The sequence below is a fragment of the Artibeus jamaicensis genome, unplaced genomic scaffold, assembly GCF_021234435.1.
Source record: "Artibeus jamaicensis isolate MK-2021 breed Jamaican fruit bat unplaced genomic scaffold, CSHL_Jam_final scaffold_1964, whole genome shotgun sequence".
Lineage (NCBI taxonomy): Eukaryota > Metazoa > Chordata > Mammalia > Chiroptera > Phyllostomidae > Artibeus > Artibeus jamaicensis.
In genome coordinates, this window is record NW_026522030.1 from 59955376 (window position 1) to 59968851 (window position 13476).

The 13476-nt window shown below is 41.6% G+C and overlaps 1 protein-coding gene across 2 annotated transcripts in view; it reads right to left on the minus strand.

Annotated features, from left to right (window-relative positions):
• ELAVL2 (ELAV like RNA binding protein 2) overlaps positions 1 to 13013 on the minus strand; it is a 118860-nt gene extending 105847 nt beyond the window's left edge. For both annotated transcript variants that reach the window (XM_037125751.2, XM_037125750.2), the window contains exon 1: positions 12952 to 13013. The gene's annotated coding sequence lies outside the window, so the exon portion shown is untranslated. The remainder of the gene's footprint in view (positions 1 to 12951) is intronic.
• Between the last annotated feature and the right edge of the window lie 463 nt (positions 13014 to 13476).

The following is a 13476-nucleotide window of genomic DNA, read 5'->3' on the forward strand; positions in this document are numbered from 1 at the left end:
AAACAGATCGTAAGTGCATGTAAAAGGAGTCTCCATCTAAGCGAAGTGGTAACAGAAGCATCACGCCAGATCTCTTGAGTGATCCAACTAAATTGTTCAACTCACCAGGTAGGAGACTACAAATAGATACGGTCAATCCTTAACTACTCACAGAGATGGATAGAGAGAAACAGCACTGTTAATACAAAAGATATTTTAAAATATTAAATTAACTACTATAAGCACTTAATTACTATGGTAATTAACGTCCATAAAAAGATCAAATCACCCGGTTTAATTAAGAATTGTGATTAGCTCTAACTGGTCAAATGTGTGTATTATGCATGGCAACCTCACAGCAACGGGAGTACCAAGACTGAGTACACTGAAAACGATTTTACATGCAGTATTTACCACCTTCGGCATATGTGATTTTATAACTTTCACCTTTAGTTTAGAGAAATAGGACCTAAACTCAAGAAATAAAGTTGCAACACAAGATCACTGATATCAAGGAGTTTCCAATGTACTTGAAAACATTTAAGTGTCCTAACAATTCAAAGGAATTTAAAGAACCATTAGGGTAAGATCAGATACGCAAGTCAATGGGAAGTTATTACCCCAGCCCTGGGTTTCCTCACCAGCCCTTCCTCCTCTCATCCCTGCGGTCCGTGGGATGCAGAAAGCAATGTTAGAATTCTCCTTTCCTGAACTAAAACATGTTGAATATCTCCCTAAGTCGCCCCTTATCAAGAGTGGAGGTTTTGTGCATATTTTCTATGGCTTCATTCGGCACCTACGGCACAAAGGAAGTTGAGAACCAAAAGCTGTCAAGAAACAAAGTCTAACTATAAAAATGCTACTTCCACGTTAAACAATTTTGGGTGATTAAACTAATTCAATTGATGACAAACTACAATTCTGGGTGACTTGGTAAAGTCCTCTAAACTAAACGAAAAGCTTTACAGATATTCCTCAGTGTTTACCACCTCCATCAATATACTAGAAAATGCTATCAAAAATATAAATTACACCTCAACATCATAAAAAGACAGCAAATGAAAAAAGGCCCAAGGGAAAAGAGTAAAAGACGCAGATCTCACTCCTGGATCACCTATCCGTGCTGCTAACCTGCAGGTGCAAACAGAACTTTCTCAATTGATAGTATCTAACTTTCATCGACATGTTTTGCATTCCAAACTTCGAATCCAAGTGAATTAAGCAAACATTTCTTGAATTTATGCTACAAACAAGTAGTACACAAGATGCAACAGATAAAATAAACAAGACAGATGTCCCCTTTCTAGGGAAGAACAAGAAAATTCTTGAAGAATACACTTTGCATGTGTATTCTTCCCCTTCCACCCTCCATCCAATCTGTATGACAGTTAAGTGGGAGAAACAAAATGAATCAATAACAATCTCTACTGGGTGAATATTTTATTGATTGAAGTTTGGACATCATACATCCCTGTAAGTACCTGAGCTGCAACTTTTTTTCTCAGAACAAAAACAGTGGTATTTCTAAAAGCCCACCAGATTTTAAACGCACTAGTTTCAGAAATTCAACGCGTTTAAGGAGCAGCTCCTACGGACTCTCTACTACAGTGAGCTAGGGTTATCTAAATGTCACTTCACCAGGAATAGCACTTACAGTGTTTTGAGCTTTTTTCTTGGTTTTAACAGCATCCTAAAATAAGAATGAAAACAATGTCTTCATTCTCTCACTTATAGAAAATAACCAATCCAGCCCTCGCCGAGGGGGCTCAGTTGGTGGGAGCACCATCCTATAAACTGCAAGTCTGTGAGTTCAATCCCCAGTCAGTGCACCTACCTGCTTCAAAGCCCCCGGTACAGGAGGCAACAGACCAATGTTTCCCTTTCTTTCTCTTTCTCTCTATCTCTCTCTCTCTCTCCACCCCCCTTCTCCTCTCCCTTTTTCTCACTCTAAAAGCAATGAAAAAAATGTCGTTGGGTGAGGATTAAAAAAAAAAGAAAAGAAGAAAATAACCAATCCATACTTCATATGCTTCCAAAAAGTAATCCTGTAAGTCAATACTGCCAGCTGGCAACAGGAAGATAGGAAGACACCAGCCTGTGATGGAATCCTTCCAGAAGTCACCTAGTCACCAGCCTAAAATAAGGCAAAATCAGAATCCTAGCCCTGGGGAAACAGGTGGTGGGCATTCTGCTGGGAGTTCTATAGGGACCCGCGTGAAGCTTTCCAAAAACCTGTTTACAACACCCCCCCCCCACTGAGGAACCAAACTACAAGGCCTAGAGTTGAGATACCGTTGTTAAGTTGCCTTTGGATCCATCTCTGGCCTTAGCCACCTTAAACTACAACCTGAACTACCAGAGATATAAAGAACATCATTCTGGAGTCCAGGGTAAAGGGTACCGAACTAGGAGTCACAGACCTAGGTCCTACTTTCCCACTCAGGCGGCTGAATCCTTGGGCAAACTACGTGACCCCAGAGCCTCCTTTTCCTCATCTATAAACGCATTATCCCAGGGGGCTGTGGGAAGGTCCTGGAAGAACAGAAACACTGGCTGTCACCAATGTTACTAGAGTTAACACTGCTTGTCTCCTGGTTCCCTCATTTCAGGAGGTGTACCTCCTTCAGTTATGGATTCCACCTGGGGTTTTTTTCCTAACAGCAAGGTTTTTCGGCAACTAAAACAGGCAGCTTCTTGCAGCCCCTCCCAATATACTGCCAACATGACTGTCTAATGCAAAAATCTCTTACTCTAGCTGCAGTCTTAAGAGGCAATAATTTAGAAGTTACTTTAGAATTTGTACTTTTCTTCTCTTGATCACAAATCCACGTTGTTCACCATGAAATCAAACTTTGCCCCCTACTGTCCATAAAACCCTGGTAGACAGCCAAACTTCTAACGAGTCCAAGGATGCATATTATTCCCCAACGAGTTCCAACGGAGGGATTGAGCCTCTCCATCAACCCGAGGAGATAAAGCAGGCATACAGAACAGTCAATCGCCTTTCAGAAGGAAGAAAAAGTAATGCAAATGTCATTAATGCAAAAAAGCAACAGGTAGACATGAGAAAACCAACCACTGGCAGGAGAAAGCTACAATCAGCAGCATCCTTGAGAACCCATGCTCCTGGTAGATGTGGCCTTAGGCATAAGGAAGACTCAAAGGGAGCTGCGGATCAGCGCTCTTAAAGGGCACTGCGACTTCAGATCTGTTAACTTTCTTCCTGCTACTAGAACTATAACTAAGAGGGAAGGAGCTAAAGAAATGTTACTATCTTCGACTTTTTTCTAGGTGTTTTGAAAAATGTTATACCCAGAGGAGGTTCCTGGCACATCAGGCTGTCAAGAGAATACAATTATGAGGGAAGGATTGAGAGCTTCATGTAGTTCCACATATGTGCCTGGGATCCGTTCTTCCTAGAACAGCAGAATTAAGACAATCGCAGTGGCGGGTCTGTCCAGGCACAACTTAAAACTTGACAAGTTCTACATTGCATAAATATTCTTCACCTGTGACAGGCTTCTGGCAAACCAGGAAGTAGTTACTCCTACCACAAGAGAGAAAATCAAAAGGAACAAAATGACAAGAGAGGAAGGACGGAGGAGAGACACACAGAAACTAAGCAAATAAAGGTATACACACAAAAATGACCAACAGAAGCCAAACACTCCTGTTCCCAAAGCAATACGCAGGGACCTGGCCATATTTCTAACGTCCAGAGTACAGAGATTATGTCCCTTTTCTCAATTCCTCAAATGCTATTAAAGCTCCCGGGTGTGGAGGGAAGGGAGGGAAATGACAACCTTTAAATTATTTTCTCCCTCACCTCCTTAAGCACAAAGACCAAGGGCTATGAAGTCTGCCTTAGAAACTTCTCTAAACTTCGCTCAGTATCTAGCTCTTGGTAATAACGTGTGAATGAAGTAGTTAGGTAGCACCATTTTCCTGGCTCCTGAGCATAGACCCAATACAAACAACTTGAAGGCCCTTTAACAAAATTAAAAGAAAAAACTTCAGATGAATTTGGGAAAGGTCTAGACCAGCCCACATATACCAAAGCCTTTCTTATCACATAGTAGCAGCTCTACAATAACACTTCTCAACCTTTAGGGAGACAAAACAAAAGGCTTGTTTTTTTTTTTTTTATCAATTCTCAATTCCCCACCCCCACTCAAAAGGAAAAATGCAGATGGCCTGGAAGCCCTCAGCCAGATGCTCCAGGGCATATCAAAATAGCAATCCATTCTCTAAAAGAATCATGTAATCACAGAAGATGCTTGGTACCAAGGGTTCTTTTAAGTGTCTCTTAAAAATAAGTTAAAAATATACCAACTATATGTAGAAAAATACACAGTTAAAGTAACTTTTTAAAAATAAGCATACACTTTCACTCACATCCTAAATATCAAAAAAAAAATTTTTTAAATTTAGCTGGGCTGGAGACTGCACCAATTTTTTAAACTGCCAGCATTTAAACTCCTATTCTTCTGAAGGGTTTTGCTAAGATGTTCAATGCAGGGCACATTCTAATTCCTCATTATGACAGGGCCTAGCACAAGTGGCTGCCAGGAGAGAAGGGCTTTAAAGGCATTGTTCCATCCTCAAAAGCTACATTAGTGCCGGGTTGATAAAACAGATCTTCCTATCTGTTTGCTAAGCTGAACAAAAAGTTAGCTAGAAATGTAAGTGCTGTAAGTCACCAAAAGGAAGGCTCTACACTGACATTTTCTACCTACTTAGCATTCATCTGTATTCATCTCACTAGACATTAACACATACCAAAGTTGCTCTCTGCTATTCAAGTTGTGCTATTATGCTCAGGAGTAGATTAATAATATCCACCTTCCTTATTGGAAAATAAAATTACAGCACTGGTCCAAACACGACATGTGGAGCCTCTTTCTACTTCTGACGCACCAGCTCGCTCTACTGCACAGGTGGGAGAAAGCTGTGCTGAAGGTGCCCTGCTGTTTCTGGTGAGGTAGGGAAAGGCTGAAGACTGAAAAAAAATAGGGGGGAGAGACAACACGTATAAACCTCACACCTGGTAGCCTCTCATATCAGCCTTTTTTTTTAACAGCAACCTGAAGGGAGAATGTCTTTTCTAAGCTGACATTATCAGCAATGAGGGTAGCATGTGGGCCGCCGGCCTCTTTCAAACAGCTAATGACATCCTGTTAGTTTTCACAGCACCAAGTAACTTCTGCTGACCCCAAAGCATCTCCACAAATACAAGCAAGCAACCGGCAGGAAGAAATCCCTGCTCCCAATGGGGACAGGTCTGACATCCCTGGGGATAGGGAAAAAATAAGATCAACTGATGGAAGCACATCTCCTGTAGAAAGGAGAAACTGCCTTGCCACCAGGGGATAAGGAAGGAGAGGTCCAAGATGAGACTTCTCTAACTGAAGTATAGGAAACTACAAGATCTAAATTTGTAAGGGGCAACCAAACATTTGCAAACACAAAAGCAAACGAATATGATGTCTTAAAAGGACCACCTTTGTCTTTAAATTTCAGCAAACTTTTTAATTTTCATTGCTTGCTGAAGTACAGCATGAGAGTTGCAAACTCAAATACCCGCAAAGGTCAGGCAGTAATTTATTCTGAAGGCAAACAAACCACGCCGCGTATAAATGCTGCAGCTGATGAACATGGGCTCAGATCCTCACATATTTCCCCGCACCTAAATCAGCAATTCACTACTTTTTTTAAAATATGGTTTAGACCAAATAAAACAGCTGCACACAATATGCAGCCCATGGGCCACTATTTTGGATTTAGAATAAAAACTATTTGTCCACTTATATGTTTCTCTCCTTCGTCCTCTAAAGAGCAGCAGTTCACTGGGTCAGAGAAAACACAGTAGTTAGCCCCTTTTATACACAGGGTTCTTTTATTCCAAGAACCTCCAGTGGATGCCTGAAACCACACACATTACAGGACCCTGTAAATACAGTGTTTTTCCTATGTACATGCATAGAACAATTATAACAATAATACTGTAATAAAAGTTATATGAATGTGGTCGCTTACACTTTCACCTTTTTGTACTGTACTCACCCTTCTGATGATGACGTGAGATAATAAAATGCCTTAAGTCGAGAACTTTCACCTTTTCACTTGAAGGTTGCACTTTATGACTTCCCTTTGACATATTCGAATTGCCACCATCACTGCTCTTGTGTTTGGGGGCCATTTTAAAGTAAAATAAGGATTAACTGAACGCAAGGATGGCAATGCTAACACCAAGGATCTGATAACCAGATGGCTACTTACTAATGGGAAGAACGTATATACAGCATGAGACGCAAGGCAAAGGGATGATTGACATTTGAAGCAGGATGGTGTGAGATGTCATCATGCTACTCACAACAGTGTACAACTTACACATGTGAACTGTTTATTTCTGGAATTTTCCATTTCATGTTTTTAGACCACGGGTAACCAAAACCTCAGAAAACAAATCCCCAGCTAAGGGTGCTGTATTCCTCAGTGAGTAAAATGTAACGCAATGCTTAAGAGCCAGTGCAAAAGTGCAAGCGGAGTAAGAAGCAAAGGAACGAGTGAGGAGGCTGCACAGGACCCGGAATTGCCAGGGGAGAAGTGGAACTAGCACAGAGCTCAGAAGTGCGGACAGGCAAGTACAGGACGGAGGGCCAGCACCGGGAAGACAGGGAGGCTGTGGGCAGCTGGAGTTTCTTGCAGAGGCAATGGCAGGGAAAAGTGAAAGTCCAAACACCTATGACCTGATATTTGAAAAAAGTCCATGAGTCATTCACAGTCATAGGCCAGAAAGGATCCCAAGGGTTTAAATGAAATAAAGCAGCAACCGGTAAGTAGCACCTAGGGTAGCAGACTCAAACAGAAATAGGCCTTACCTGGGGATAGGTTATAAAAACTTGCTCACTCTATAATAAAGCCCTTTGAATATTTAGAATGTTCTGGATAGCTTTTCAATAAAGGTAGGCGATGCTCACATCACCAGAAGTACCTCCGACAGAAAAGCAGCCATCAGTGAAATATGAAAATCTCACTTTTGAAAAGTAACTCAGGGAACTCAAGATCAAGTAGAATCAGTTCCAAGAGTATTTCCCCCACCTTACCCAACTCACTAAATTTATTTTCAAATATACTGTGATTTATTTGCTTTGAGAAATACCTCTTGTACTTCTGATATGCACGAACAATGCCTAAAGAACAAAAACGCGTTAAATTAAATATCCTTTAAAAGCTAAACAAGTGAGCAATTTCCAATACCTGACTCGACAGGGCATCCATCAACAACTTTCCACGCGGGAGGTTAGAAGGCGCTGAGGCAAGCAGGAGAAATAGTGTGTTGCTATGTGAGCTACCTATCGTGATATATAGGAATAAATCCTTAATACGAGAGTAAACAAAATCCGAATCGGGAAAATACAGACTAATGTAAATGCTTAACTTTAAAATTTTAATTTCTCATTGAAAAAAGATGAAAAATTTAAATTAAGACATTTGTATTCCTGGAATGTTAGCTGGCTAAATTCTCATAACTTCATAGCTATTTTTAGCCTTCTTTATATTTTCAAGAAAAAAAAATGCATTTAAACGTCCATTCCAAATTCCATCATCACAAATATATTAACATTTATAACTATTTCCATACTGAAATGTTCAAAGTCACAGTTCTCCGAACACCTCCCTGAATTTTGGGAATTTCCTCTTTTCCCTGGCAGAAATAAGATGGTACGTAATAAAGAATTGCTAAAAACAACAGTTCATAAAACACACTGAAGGCCAAATATGTAAATCCTCATCAATCTGGACCACCTATTACCACCTCCCAACCAATTCAGTAAACATCGTCATTTCAGTGTCAAAAATCTCAACATAACGCTCATCTTCACCGTCCTTCAGATGTGGAGGGCGCTGTTTCACACTCAGAGAAAGGTTAGGAATTCAAGAACACAGGTAGCTGTGTGGAAAGCAGGCGACGGAAACTTCAGGCTCCCAACCCAGTATTTTCCACCTGGTTCTGCTAAATTAAGAATTACAGCCGAAGTGACAAAACCTACTGAGGCAAGACAACTCAGCAGCTGAACTGGCAGCACTGTACTCTCAAGAAGACCTTACATGTGTAATGTTTGTTTACAAAATCAGAATAGATGTTTTAAAAAACGACGACGAGACAAGGACGCTCAGAGTCTTATCCTGGATAAACACTAAAGGCCCACACCACTAACACTTCAGCAGATAAGAGCCAACCTGAATGACTTTACCCTGCTGCCACCACTGTAGGAAGATGATTCCAATTTTCAAAGTCTTATTTCTCAAACGAAAGCTCATTTTAACACTCTTTATTCCAGATGGCGAGACAGTAAAAATTGAATGAAAATTTCCATGTATGTGCATTTCCCTAAGGAGAAAGGGTCCACAGCTTTCTTCAGAGCCTCAAAGACACTCAGAGCTCCTCAGTATTAACAAGAAATCTCCATTTTACAGTAACTCTATAATTAGGAAACACAGGAAAGCTAAGAATTCTGAAACAACTGGTGCCCCAGTCTCATAAGGAGATAAAATTAGTCAAGAAAATGTCAACTGAAGCTCGAAATGAGTTTGACCGCTGCTAACTATAAAAGCAAAATGAAATAAAATCTCACCCTGAAAGAAGCTAATTGGTTTGATATTTATGAAAAGGAAATTTTTTGATATTCCTTTAATACAGTTTCAAAGTTACTGAAATAATCTCCATTGATGGACAGCTCACAACAACAAAATTTCTGCTGGAAAAGAAAAGCTAGTCATGTAAAATATAAACTTTGTTTTTGTGAAACAGACTCTTTAAAATCAAGGGGGAAAGTCTCATATAAATGTATCACTGTATCACTGAGAGTTCAAAATTTATCTCATCTAAAGCAAAACCTTCAGCATGTTTTTTAACATATCATTTTACTATAACTGTCTCATGATAAATAAGTCTACTGAGAAAATTATCAATTTTTTTTAAATAAAGAACTTCCAAAAGGGGGGTCTTACCTGTTAAACCTTATTTGCTATTCATTTTGTCTGAAATTGACTTAATAGAAGTCAGTAACACAGACAAGTACAAGGAAAGTGGGAGTTTTAAAAAACCCACATGGTTACTTACAATTGATGAGACAACCTTCAAACTGGTTTGGTTTTAATCCCACACAACCCAGTCCTATGATCTTCTTGGTTATTTTACCTATGCCCTCCTTCCCAAATTACCTATCCTTCTCTGCATGAAACGGATGCAAAATCTAACAACCCAAAATCCCTGAGAAAATAAATAACACCTTTATCAAAAACAAGTTATTTTTATATAAACCAATCTCTGAAAATTTAACATTGGTATTCAAAGACGGGATGCCTATATAGGAAGTCACCAAGCACAATGTTTCTCACAGAAGAGTTACCTTCAGTTTTGTTTTACACAACAGTTTCAAGGCTAAAGGTATAAAAAGTTATCTTCCCTTAAAAAATAATTCTCCTCTGACCTAACTAAAACTAAAGTTATGGTATACATCACGCCTACAAAAAGCCGTATTTGTTTATTTCTTATCAGTGATTTGTTTATTTATCAGTGAAATATTCCCCAAATATTCCATAAAACCTCTATAAAATTGTACTACACTAGTTCCTATTTTTAGTTCAGATTCTAAAAGTTACCAATCCTATTTAAAGCATAATAAAACATGCATCTTTTAATACACAAAAGCCTTAAAACAAAACGCTGCTTTTCGAGCTTAAGTGCCTTTCTACTTAGCAAATTTATATTGCTTGAATTCAGGAAAGAAAAAGCAACTAGCACTGCAAAAACTAGTATTCTGAAACACAGAAAGAGACGATAAATCTTCTTCCCAATGAACAACACATAAAATGATGAGTCTGGCACTAAAGTACATAACATGTGGGTTCTGTGAGTAACTACAACCAGTGAAGATTTCCACACTTGTAAAATGAATTGGACAAAATAAGTGAACCTTCTATGCATTTAATGTCCTCCATTGTGTTAATTCAGGAGTTGGGTGTGGCATCACCAGTGCATAAAGCCTTCAACTTCAAACTGTTTTAATGTATTAGTACAGATCAACAATACTGGCAACTGAATATTAACAAGCAAAAAGGCCTCTGACCAGGATAAGCAAAATCAAAGAAAGGGGTCCTCCTGTCAAAGAGGGTGGGGTTACAGGTCCCATGCCCTAAAGCGACCCTGCTTCCAACCAAGTACCCATGATACAAAATACACACACATCCCTCTAAAATTGGCTTAGTGTGATTATTAGCCTGTCCAGCTGAATATCCAAAGAATTAGAAAGAGCTGGAGCAGACAACCATGGCAGGTTTTCTACAGGGTGGCACACTATTCAGCCCCCCAACGCTATCAAAAAATAACCTGACCATGCTAAGTAAGTACTGCAGGTCTCTAGCCTCCCTTACTTACAAATCAATGTTACTGGTGACAAAGGTGGCAATAACAATGTAGTGGATTTAATATGACCTCAAATGAGAGCAAAAAAACGGACCCTACCATGCAGACCAAGAGATCAAAACGGTAAATGGTAAAGTCAGTCTTGATAGGATGCTACACTTCAGAGAATCCAGTCCTTTGGAGGGAGGAAAAACATGAAGAATGGTAATTTGCCACTGCGGTGCTCCTGTACCATCCTAACACCAGAAAAGTGTCACAAGTTTTTATATGGTTTTTTAAAAAATGTTTCATCAGAATGAGGAAAGGTTGATCACAGCTTAGAAATCAGGATATTCTCCTGGATCACTCTGTTGGGTCCGTAAAGAGAACTGGGGACTTGCTTCTAGAATAAAAGAGAAAGAGAGGTGGAAAGGCCAGTATTTTTTTTTGAAAACATGATCATGTTAGCAAGAAAAGCACTGACGGCCAGAATGGCTGAAGGTGGTAATGAGGATTCAGCCGGGAACATCTGCCTATGTACAAAGACCCAAAAGGCTGGATTAACAAATGGTATACTAGAAATGCCACTTAGAACCTTGTTCTTCATAACCCACCGGGAGCTGGGTCTTAAATAAAAGCAAGAAAACTCAGAGAAGGAACTTGAGTCTCTGAAGAAGCATTACCCAGACCAAACCAACAAAAAATCCAAAACTAGAAAAGAAATTCTAAGAATGAGCCTAGGGAAAAAAAATAAAATGAGGTTCCTTAGTAAGTAACAGACGTGCCTGGCTGACACTGACCAATTTTGGGTACCTGTTCTATTAGAGAAGGGTTTCAGAAAAACTAAAATTCTCTGGAACCATGAAGAGTATGTACATCTTAAAAACAGCTGACCTGATATGATTGGTAAGAGCAAACACCACAGAACAGAGGAAACACTTAAAGACCCGGAGCGAGGGGACCCATAAATGCCTAAGGCTGTGTCTTTGAAGGAGAAACTAAAAATCTCATTCCCTGAAAGGTTGCACCACAAAGTTACCCAAATAGGGTACAAGGGGCCAGTACTGATCACACAAACACAAAACTATTCTCTCAAAAAGAAAAAGAAAAAAGCAGAGGAATCCTAGAAAACTGGATGTAATGTGTTTCTTTATCATCTAATTTCTCCTACCCCACCCCAGCCATTATCTTCCAAATGTTTATTCTTGCCTCCTCTTCCCCTCCCCTCCCCCATTCCCATGGGCACTTTTGGTATGCACCACACACACACACACACACACACACACACGCACACACACACACCTGAGCAGTGTTAAATCAACATTTCTACAAACCTCTTATAAACAGATCCAAAACAAATGCAGTGACATTCCAATCCATCCAACAAAACAAGTCACCATTTTTAGACCCAAAGGTCCTGATGAGAAAAGTAGATCTGGAGAAGCTTTTCTAACCGCTCACCAAAATGGAGACTCCAGGTCGGCTTCCTCAAGAAAGAGCTACCACAGCACAATAAAAAATTCAAATGACACTGGGAAAATGATGGAGAAAATTGCCTTCAAGGGCAGCTAAGCAGTATTTCAAACAAATCGATTTTACATAAGGGCATGGGGAACATCCCAACTGGCATTCGAGTGATTTTAAAAGGACTCATTTGCTCTAAGTTTAAGGGCTGCAATGCATTTTTAAAAAGAATTATTATCGGTAGGTTCACCAAAAACTTAAGTTTTAAAAAAGGTCTTTGTCCTTGTCGGAGGTATTTTATCTGGCATTGTGAAACACCAGTCTTTGGGGTGGGAATAAGGGAGATAAACAGCCGGTAACCAATCCTTCTTTCCTCATATTTTCAGAAAAGATGAAAATTTTATCCTAAACAAAATCTTTTAAAATGCTATTTTAAATAACCATCTGGTCATTTAAACTACAACTCTTAGCTCACATCGAGGTTTCCAGCTCCAGCCCTCTAGGATAACTAGTAGGCTTTTAGGGAACCGCCTTGGAAAGGCTGTTTGCTGGTCACTATCACGACCACTGGAGGAGCACCTGCTGGTGAACCGATGGCTGGTCCTCGAGGGACTCCACCAGTGTCACCAGTGAAGGCACACACGTAGGTGCGCGGGGCTGCAGCTGGCCAGCGCTACTCGTGGAGCTGAAAGCGCAGCTGCTGCGACCTCCACGAGCCAGCCGAAGCCGCCAGAGCCTGCCTCGCTCTAGCTCCTCCACGATTCCTGCCTAGCGCGCTACTAGGCGCGCAAACCAGGAAGCGACCTCAACAAGCGATCTCACGCAGCCGTGCCCGGCCTCACCTAACACCTTGCAAGAGGGAAAGAAACCCAGAAGATACCACCTCCTCACACTGCTTGGCCGCTCGAAGTCTCGAGACACCCTGGGAGCCCCAGGGACCACGCGGGAGGAGGCGCTGTACCAAGCAGACACGCCACCATACACCACCTGGCTGGAGTGCACACAACCTCCCACAAGCCGTGGTTGCCGGTCCACCACAATTGTGCCTTTTTCTGGAAAAGCCCCTTCCCTCCCCCCTCCCCTTCCAATAGGCTCACCTGCGTCTGGGGGCAGCTCTCCTCGTGCTACCGCGGTATTGGGCACGTCCACGCCAGTGCAAGCTACCCTACCCGGTGCAACCGGCCTCACTCAGCTCACGCCGCCCCCAACCTGCTCGTGCCGACAGGAGGGGCGGTGCCACCTCGCTAGGCGCTAGGCGCGCAGTTCTCCGTACTCTCGCCACAAGGGGCTGAGCTCTAGGAACTTCCTTCGCACAACCTCCGTCGCCGACACCAGCGTTCCCGCCCAGAGCCCGGACTCCGCGCTGCGCACGTACAACCCTTAGCCTCGTGTCCTAAACAGACCTGGGTCAAGACTCCGCATGCCCACTCTCCCAGCCTCCTCCCCCAGTTCCCACAGCACTTGCCTGCTAGGACTCTCCGAGCTGCAGCTGCTACGGCTCACGCTGCTGGTCGTCAGCACAGCCACGGAGGAGTCACTCCAGGCAGACTCCGCTGAGAGGCGGTGGCGGTGGTGGCGGAGGCTGTGTGTCCCTGTGCCCAGTCCCCAATCTTGCGGTGGCG